Below are 9630 nucleotides of genomic sequence, written 5' to 3' on the forward strand. Positions count from 1 at the left end.
GGTTCCCGAGCCAGACTTTGAGAATCGCTGCACACCCTCATACTGCCTCATTTCTGAGGTTCCTAACATGGGGCTCGCACAACATAAATGCTTAATATGTCCGCTGAAGAATAAATGAGCAAGTCTAGGGCAAAGATGGGTGAGGGACAACTCGAGTCATGGGTCAAAAAGCAGATTTAGGCTTTACCCTTGGGCTTCCATTCCCCGGGCCCCACCTTGCCGCGGGGTGGAGCGGGAGAGGTAGAGTTAGCAAAACTTTCTAGGTTGGGGCTGCTGTGAACTGTCGTGCAGGTCGTGGCCTCTGTGAGGATAGCGGGGATGGTAAGTGGAGGTGGGAAGCCAGGTCGCGTTCCGCGCACCTGGCCTCATGCCCTAGAACAGGGCTGAGGGAGGGCTGCGTTTTCCGAATGTGCCAACTGAATGACCACCACTGAGTGTGCCAACAGCCGCAGAGGCCTGACACCATAGGTGTGAGTACCCCCAAACAATTCTAGGTGTAGCGTGGGACGGATGAGTCTGAAATTCTTAGGGTGCCAGGAGATGCTGTGGCCACCCCCGAGCTGAGCCAGGCAGGTAGGGCTGCAAAGACTGGGTGTGAGTCTTTATTTCAATGCCTCTTTCACAGCCTGGACTACCTCTGGACCAACCGCGAAGCCACACAGCAAGGGGCCCTGGCAGGCGACTGCAGGGCTGGGCACCCACTGTGCATACAGCCTGAGATGCCGGAAGAGGACACCAAAGGAAGAGGTAGCCCAGTCTGCTGCTCTTTGTCGTATCACAGGCGTTCTCAACCCTGGGTATTTATTTGTCAATGTCCGGACACATGTTTTATCGTCACGATTTGGGGGGTGGTGAGGAGGGAGTGCTCCTGGCACCCAGGGGGTGTAGCCAGGGATGCTGCTCAGCATCCTACGATGCATGCGACAGCTCACAGAGCAAAGAACATCCAGCCTGAAACGTGAACAATGCTGAGGCCGGGAAATCCTGCTGCAATGAGAAGACTCTAGGCTCTGAGCTCAGAGGTACTGGGTTCAAATCCCACCTCCGCCACTTTCTAATTCTGTAACTGTGGCAGGTCGTTTAACCGGCTCTCCTCTTCAGTGAGACAGAGACAATTCCTAGAGGATCAAAGTGGGGAAATGCTCGCACGTGACAGATGGAGGCAGCGGTCCCCCCACTCCACTCCGCCAAGCTAGTGAGAATAGTGACGGTGATGATGACCCTCGTATCCCGCGTCTGCCACTGGCTGGCGCTCTGCGAGCCGCCCAGCAAATGGCATGGGTCTCTGCTTCCTTCCAGAAAGCTCCCAGCCCAGCAGCCAAGTAAAAGTTCACGATTGCAGCTATTTAAGTCGACATGCATGTGAACAGAGACTGGAATGTTCAAAAATAAGAGGGTTTATGGGTAGAAAGAGATTTTCTTCCCCCTCTTTTTTCCAAAAAAAGAAATCTTTAATGTTATTTTTATGTTGTTTTTCCCATCAAAAAGAGAAAGAGGAGGAGGGGAATGAATTTAATGTGTTTAAAAAAAAAAAAAACATGTAAATGATTGATTATGAATACCAGGGCCCTTCATCTTAGGCTGTACTGGTGGTAGCCTGGGCATAAATCTAATTTTCGTCCATCAAATCATTTTCTAGTGCACGGCTGACATTTAACAAAGGCAAGAACTGGATTTTTTGTGAAATGAAGAACATTCGCCTTTGTTTGTCTTCCCTGAGCATCTGCACTTTCATATTGTGTAACACTGGACCCACCTGCAGAAGCCAAGTGCCCTCTAAGTTGATGATGGGTAGCAGGTACATATGGTGAAAGGAAGGGGGGCAATCAGAGAAGGCTTCCTGGAAGAAGCGGGGTTTGTGCCCCATTTGTGAAAGCAGGCCTCAGTGAGCAGGAGGGAAAGCCACCTGAGGAATGGAGTGATACGTGCAAAGGCTCAGGGACAGCCTCAAAGACACCGGTCCTGGAAAAAGGCCTTGAAAACACACTCTGAGCAAGGCTCCCACCACCCCCACCCCATCCCCACCCCCACCCCAGGGCTGATTGAGCTTCAGAGCGCTCAGGTGGAAAAGCCAGTGGGCCAAGTAGAAATGAGTCACAAAGGTTTCATCACCACAGAGCCCTTCAGGCTCTTCATGGCCTACTGCTGGGAAGCTGGGAGCCCTCCTCACACTCACGTCTCCCACGCCCACCCACGCTAGGAGGCCCCAGCCCTGGCCGAGTCTCCATCCCGACCCCAGCATGCCCTGGGCGCTCCCCTGCCCTCAGGTCCCTAGTACCCCCCAAACTAGGACATCCTGGGCACCTAACTCCCCCACTCTGAGCCTCAGCTTTCTAGTGTTTGAAATGGAGTCGATAACATTTAGCTTCTAGGGCTGTTGGAAGAAACCATGAGACACGCGCCACACGCCCCACCTGAGACCCACTCCTTCCTAAGGAAGGGTGCGTTCAGCTCTGCACCCCACACCCCAGTCCTTCCAGCTGCCTCCCCCATGCTCAGGTGGGGCTCTGGCTTACCCCAAAGAGGCCAAACACCATCCCTACCCCATGAGCTCTTCTGAGAGATCCCGCTTGAAACACGGAGGCAGCAGGACAAGCTTGTACAAGATCAAGGTTTTGATCAAGACAGAGATGGGGGAGCTGACTTTGAATACACCCCTCCTTGTTGAACCCACCACTCCAAGTAACGAAATCCTCTTTGCTAGGTCCCTCCTAAGTGTCAGGCCCCGTGCTGAACATTTAACACAGCAGTGCACGTGTCCCACACGGAAGACACAGACACACATGGAAACCGAAGCTTAGAGAAGGTGAGTAGCTTGCCTGGAACTTCGTGGCTAGCAGAGTTAGGCCACATGATGTCTGAATAAAAAGGCCATGTTCCTTCTGGTCGACCACCTTCCTGGTCACCTTCTTACCTACTCTGCAACCCACCCCCACGTGCATCTCGGTCTCCCGCCCGGGACGGCGCTAGAGTTTGGCTGATCGGCACTCGCTCCAGCGTCCTCACCTACCTCTCGCAGAAAGGTGGGAACACCAAGTACTCACTTCCCCGTCTCTCCCCCAGTTCAGGAGCTCCCATTTGGCACGGTTGTGACCGGTGACATGGTGACCAGGTACATGGTCTGCCGGGGAATCAGGGAGGCATCTAGGAAAGTCGATGACTTTCTCAGTAAGAAGTAAACAGCCCCAGGTGAGATGTTGTCGGGCTTATTCCTTCCGCGTGGCTGATGGGCATGAGGCCTGAGGGCTGAGAGTCAGCACGCCGAGATGGCAGAGCGAGACCGGCTAAAAGGCCTGCGTCTGGAGGGCGCTGAGTTTCTACACTAGCCCTTGCCTGCCCACCTCCAGACTTCTCGTTTCATAAGAAAGATGATCCCCTCATTATTTGTTATGGATTGAGTTTTCTATTACTTCTCAAAGAATGCACCCTGAATACGCTGTTCCGATTGCAATCCTACGCTCCAACCGAAACGCATAGACAGCCCCTAGCCTCATCCTGGCACCATTCCTTAATACTATTGACCCGTATCATCACTCTCCCTCTTCCCACATTACCCCCAAACAGCCTGCCCTAGCCCCGGCGTCTACTCTATGCACACACCCCTAACCCCAATGCCTTCTCCACAGGGGGCCAAACGGCTCGTTCATCATCCAGTCCCCTGATACACTTCCCTGCCGTTCAACTTGCACTAATCATCACCTCCTCTCTCTCTCTCCACTCTCCTTGAGCTTTATAAACTGCCTCCGCCATCATGCAGTTCCTTCAAGACGAGAACTGACTTCTCTTAAAGGCCAATGTTTCTATTTTCTGAGAACAGATTTCTCTATCTACCTGAGATCACGTACCCCTCCCATGGTGCGGAGAAATTCTGTTCTGTGGAAAACAAAACAAAGCAAAACAAAACCTTTTGCCTTCTCTTTAAGAACTTTATTTCAAAACACCGGACTATGTTGATCATTTGACAAACACGGTGTTGGGCAATGCCTCCAGGGCCCAAGAGAGACACTCAGGAACATCCTTCCATGCCGGGCTAAGCAGCTGGAGCTGCAGAGGGCTTTGAAGTGCCTGCGCCAGGCTGCCTCACTCGGCTGGGGAGTGGAGGCATTCGAATAAGAGCAGAAAGGGTCCAGATGCTCAGACACGATACCGTACTCTTCCCTCTAAGGCTACTTATTGCCCTAAAGAGAGCAGAAGTCGCTGCTGCACATGGGCTGACGGCCGCAGGCTGCTGCCAGCGCCACCTGACCACAGTATCTCACCACTGGACACCCCATCCCTTCAGCTCTTGATCCCAAACCCCTACCCATCTACAGAGTAATCTCGTTACCCCATCCCCAGCTCAGCCTGCTAATGAGGAACCGGGCCTCAGGCGTAGAGCCGGGCTAAGAAATCCCAAAGAGGGTGACGAAGACCAGGACAGGGCACAATCCCAGTGCCAGCCCGTCTGAGTTGCATGATCTTGGGCAACTCACTAACCTTCCTGTCTCCCTAGTGTCTTTTGTAAAATCCAGACAATAATAGTACCTGCCTCATAAGACGATTCCAAAAATTCAATGAGATTATATAAGACACTGAGAAGACACCCTGTGCACTTGGGCATACAGCACAGGGACAGGGGACTGGCATTCAGAGGTAGAAAGTTCTCACCTCCCCAGGAGACGTCTGCCTTTTTTCTCCCTCCTAAAAGCTGAGACAGGCAAATCGCTGGAGACTTGGTGACTACGGGGAACGGCTCTTGCCCAGTTATCATCTCAATCTACAGATTAAAGACAGGAAAGGCGCATTAAGAGATGACACCAGGATTCCTCTGAAGGAGACACTGCTTCTGTGTAGGGCGTGTGGGGAGGAGGAGTCATAAGTACCTGATGGGCACCTGAGAGGCAGGGAAGGGGCTGGGAGGGAGTGTCAGTTGGAGGGACGTGATCCGCCTTGTCAACGGTGGAGACGAGGGGTACAGGACAAGGGGAGAAGAGGGGCGATGCAGGGGAGGGGAGAAGACACGGGTCCCCCAGGTCTTCTGGAGCACCTGCTAGTGTCGGGTGCTTGGGGGTTTGGAGTGGACAGAGCAAAGCGAGGTCTGGGACGCCGGGGATGGTGCAGTGCAGGGCCGAGGTCCACCTAGAAAAAACAGAAGTCGTGGGGGGGCGCTGCACTTCCACGGGCCGAGGAGACGAAGGGCTCGTGAACCGAAAGACCAGGGAAGTGGGGAATGCATGACTGGCTCCGAGGGAAGAAAACAGCATGTGGAAGTTGGAGAAATGGAGACAGAATCCGAAGCGGCTGGGGTGACGGTACTGGAGGTGCCCAGGTCAAGGCCAGGAGAAGCTCTTGATGGTGCCTGTCAAACTTTGCTCAACACGGCCTGTGGTCAGAAATACTTCTTACATGGTGACCCAGCATCCACATGTAAAGAGTGACCCATGTATGCACACATACACACACACACACGCACACACACACCTATACATATAGGGGGAAAAATGGAGGAGATGGGTTGGGTTTGGGTTTGGGGATGTCCATAGCAACTTCATCTTGAACTTAAGGGGCAGGATGGCCCTCAGTAATATCTGGCTTCGTGTGCAAGAAGACACTCAAGCACCTGTCCCACCCATCTGCCAGACAGGGACGTGGGGGCCGTGTCCCTGTCTGTCTTTGCACTTATGTGTCTTGCATCTGTATCTGGGAGTCTGTGTGTCCGTTGGTCCCTCCGTCTGTGGGTTTGTCGCTGTCTACTCCTGCAGGCCATGGAGGAAGAAATCGCTCCCTGTGTGAAGGTCTTTGGGTTCTTTCTCCACGGACCCTCTGTGTCATGGGACTAAAAGAAGCCTGGGCAGAATTCTAGCTTCGTTCTGGAGTCCGAAAACCTCGTAGCCCGAAAAGACCGTGGCCCAAGCACCTCCGTTTAAAAATAGGGAAAGTACAGTGCAGTTTATGGGAGGGCAGAGAAGCTGTGGGGAGCAGAAAGAGCAGAGCTGGAAGTTCTGGAATTGTGCCATCCACACAGCAGCCATTACTAGTCACATGTGCCTATCGAGCACTGGAAACATGACAAATCCAAGTCGAGAAGTGCCGTGAGTGTAAAATACAGACAGGATTCAAAGGCTTAATATGAAAAAAAGAATGTAAAGTTGCTCAATAATTTTTATATTGATTGCCTGTTAAAATGATTATGATATTTTGGATATAATGAGTCAAAGATATAGATTCAAATTAATGTTGTTTGTTTTTTCAACGTGACGACCAGAATCAAATTATGACGCAGCTCCCATTTCTGACCCCTTCATATTTCTACGAGCCGCGCTGACCTAGAATCTTGCATCAGACTTTTAACTTCTCTGAGCTTCAATTTCCCCAGCTATAAACTAGGTGATATTTATCTCTTGGGTTATTATTGGATTAATTGAGAGAGCCTATGAAAGTGCTTTTAAATCATAAAGAGCTGGACCGATGAGGGCGTGGGCAGTGGAGGTGGTGGTGGTTGTAACTCAGATTCTGGCCAAGAGAGCAGGGGTAGAAAGGATTTGATTGTTTCACTTGCAGGCAGATACCCATAAGGGCCAGCCCCGAGTAGGCAGAGAATATGGCCACCCACTTACCATGATTTTGGTTGCTAGAGAAAAAGTGACACCCCTGACCCATAGACCCACTGCCCAGAGCAACCCTTTCAAACGCTTAAGCCACCACGTACGTCCTTGCTGAGCAACTGGGCTTTGAAACAGACCGCATTATCCCCACCACCCACAGGCCCCAGCAACCCCACCAGCCTTCTCTGATCTGGGCACTCCATCCTCCCAGGGCGGCATAAAGCCTCCTTCCCCAGGACGCCCTTCCTTAAAAAGACCACTCACTCCAGCAGCATCTGAGTGGGATTTCCCAGCTAGGCTTTTTCTCTGCTTTTTGCCAGAGGCCCACGGTCCCAAGCCTTCAAAAAAGAAGGAGATGGCCCCAGTTTTGGCCTGGGGGCACCAGCCCCTTCCTGGGACCATCACCCGGGGCAATCCCTGTTGCAATGGTGGCCTCGTAACAATCGCTTACAAACGCGGTTAAGCAAGCTGCTTTTGCGTGATGGGGCTATCTTGAGTAAACAGCATCCTATGTCCCCTGCTGGTCACTTGCTCAAGACATTGCTGGACATTGCATTAGAGTCACTGACACACAGAGTTTTGAAAATGAAAACAGGCCCTCTGGCTGATGATCAGATAGCATTTAACTCATTCATGATTGCGCCAGGTTCTCCCAAGGCCCCAGGGCCCCAGAATAGATATTACCACAATGCAGACGGAGGATGTTGGGGACATTTGAAGCCTCAGGCCACCTAAGAATGAGGGTCTGTATCAGGTGGGGTCTGTATCACTTTGGTCCCTGTCGCCCCTACATGGGCCTCTGGGGGTGCTTAGCTTACTGGGCTAAACCGTGGTTCAACCTCCGGGGTGTTGGGGAAGTAAGCACTGTTCCATTCCACTGATTTTTTTTTCCCTTATCCTGGCATCCTTTCTTACTGATAAAGACCGAGTTGAAAGGAGTGAATAAGGTGCACTGCAGGCATCTATTGCCACATAGCAAACCAGCCCAAAACATAGTGGCCTGAAACAGGCTGGCGATTTCTCACAGTTCTACTGGTTGGCTACACAAACCCTCTGCTAGCTTGTCTGGGCTAACTCACATGGCTGTGTTCACTGGAACGGGGAAGTTGGGGCAGAAGGTCCAAGCTGGCTTCGCTCCTGAGTCTGACAAGTGGTCCTGGCTGTCGGCGGAGCACGTCAATTCTCCTCCACGCGGCATCTCATTCTCAGTCTCAGGGCAGATTTCTAAGAAGTGAAGATAAAAGCCACAAAGTACCCGGGCTCCAGACCTCGTGCAACGTCACCTCCACCATGTTCTGCTGGACTCACAAGACCAGTTCGGGTTCAAGGAGAAGCCAATAGACTCCGCCTCTTGCCAGGAGTTGCTGCAAAATACGTTTGTCCATCCGCCACCTGGCGAGAAAATATAAACGACTCCATGGACAATTTTTGAAAATAATTTGGCAAAGTTGTGTTTTCTGAATCAAAAAGCCAGACTCCCAGGCTGCCAAAGAACTGTTTCTGTGTTCTGTGGCTGTGCGCACAAAGGTGAGCCAGTGGGCTCACATCAAGTTGTACCCTGAGTGCCGTGTTTCTGGGCCCTGGCTGAACGTTAAAGTCACCAGGTTCCTGGGCCACACCCAAGACCTGCTGAATAAGAGCCCTAATTAGCAGTGGGGCTACAGGGGGAGATGGGGGGAGCCTTGGGCCGGTCAGCCTTCTTAGGCATTAACTCATTAAATCTCCATAGTTCCATGAGACAGTCGCCATCATGAACCCATTTTACAAACATCCCCCCACCCCCTGTACCAACAAGTAATTCTCAGACACCAGCTGGGTGTCTAAGAATTCAACTCAGTTCAGACACTATCTACCCGGAGGTAGCATCCGACTCTGCAGGTTAAGGATTCAGCCTGACAAACCTGTGCATTCCCCATCAACACACACACACTCACACACACACACACGCACACGCACACTTCAGACTTCAGCCACGGCCTGGGCTCTTGCCTAAGCTCTGACCAACGGGTCATAAATCGGAGGTTCCAGTGTCCCCCTCCCACTCAGAATGAGACTTCAGCCACAGCCTGGGCTCTTGCCTATGCTCTGACCAACAGGTTCCAGTGTCCTGATCGGAGGTTCCAGTGTCCCCCTCCCACTCAGAATGCTGATCACAAGTCCAGGTTATTACTGTAGCTTTGACCGACGGGCTAGAAATCAGAGGTGCCAAAAGCCCTCTTCTTGGGTTTAATTCATTTGCTGGAATGGCTCGCAGAATTCAGAAAACCCATTTACTCACGATATTACCATCTATTGCAAAGAATATATTAAAGGTTATAAAGCAACAGCCAGGTGAAGAGATACATGAGTGAGGTCTGTCTTCAGGGAGCTTGGAGGCCGGCGCATGGCACATGGGAGCATCAGATCAGCGTATGTGGAAGCTCTCCTAAAAAGGTCCAAGGAGCTGTCCTCCAGTGTTTACATGGGAAGGTTCTTACACAGCCACGATTAACTAAGTCATCAGCCATTAGCAACTAAACTCAATCTCCAGTCCCTCTCTCCTCCAGGGAGAAGTGGGGGGAGGGTGGACTGAGTTCCAAACATCTAGTCAGTGGTGGGTTCCCATGGCAACCAGCCCCACCCTTGGGTGGGGTCCAAAAGTCGCCTTCGTTAACATAACACAAGACACCTTGATCACTCTCCACACTTTAGGGAATTCTAAGCTTTTGGGGAGCTGTGAAGTAGAAAAGGAATAGAGACCAAAGAGCTTATAAATCACAATATCACAAAATGGTTTGTCACAGTCACACGGCCAATCAGATGGTCGAGTTGGAATTTAAACCTAGGCTACCTGGTTTCAGAGTCCAAGTCTGTAATCTCTAGACACCTGCCTCACTCAGAGCATGCCCCCCGGATCAAGGAGGCTGACCCCTCCGGGCAGAAAGAGAAAGGGGTCTCTGCGCTATTTAACTCGCCGGCTAGTCTTAAACCAGTGGTTCTCAATTCCAGTTACACATTAGACTCACTGGGGAGATTAAGATTTTTTAAAATAAGGATGACTTAACAC

This window comes from Pteropus alecto, unplaced genomic scaffold, assembly GCF_000325575.1.
Source record: "Pteropus alecto unplaced genomic scaffold, ASM32557v1 scaffold164, whole genome shotgun sequence".
NCBI classification, from domain to species: domain Eukaryota; kingdom Metazoa; phylum Chordata; class Mammalia; order Chiroptera; family Pteropodidae; genus Pteropus; species Pteropus alecto.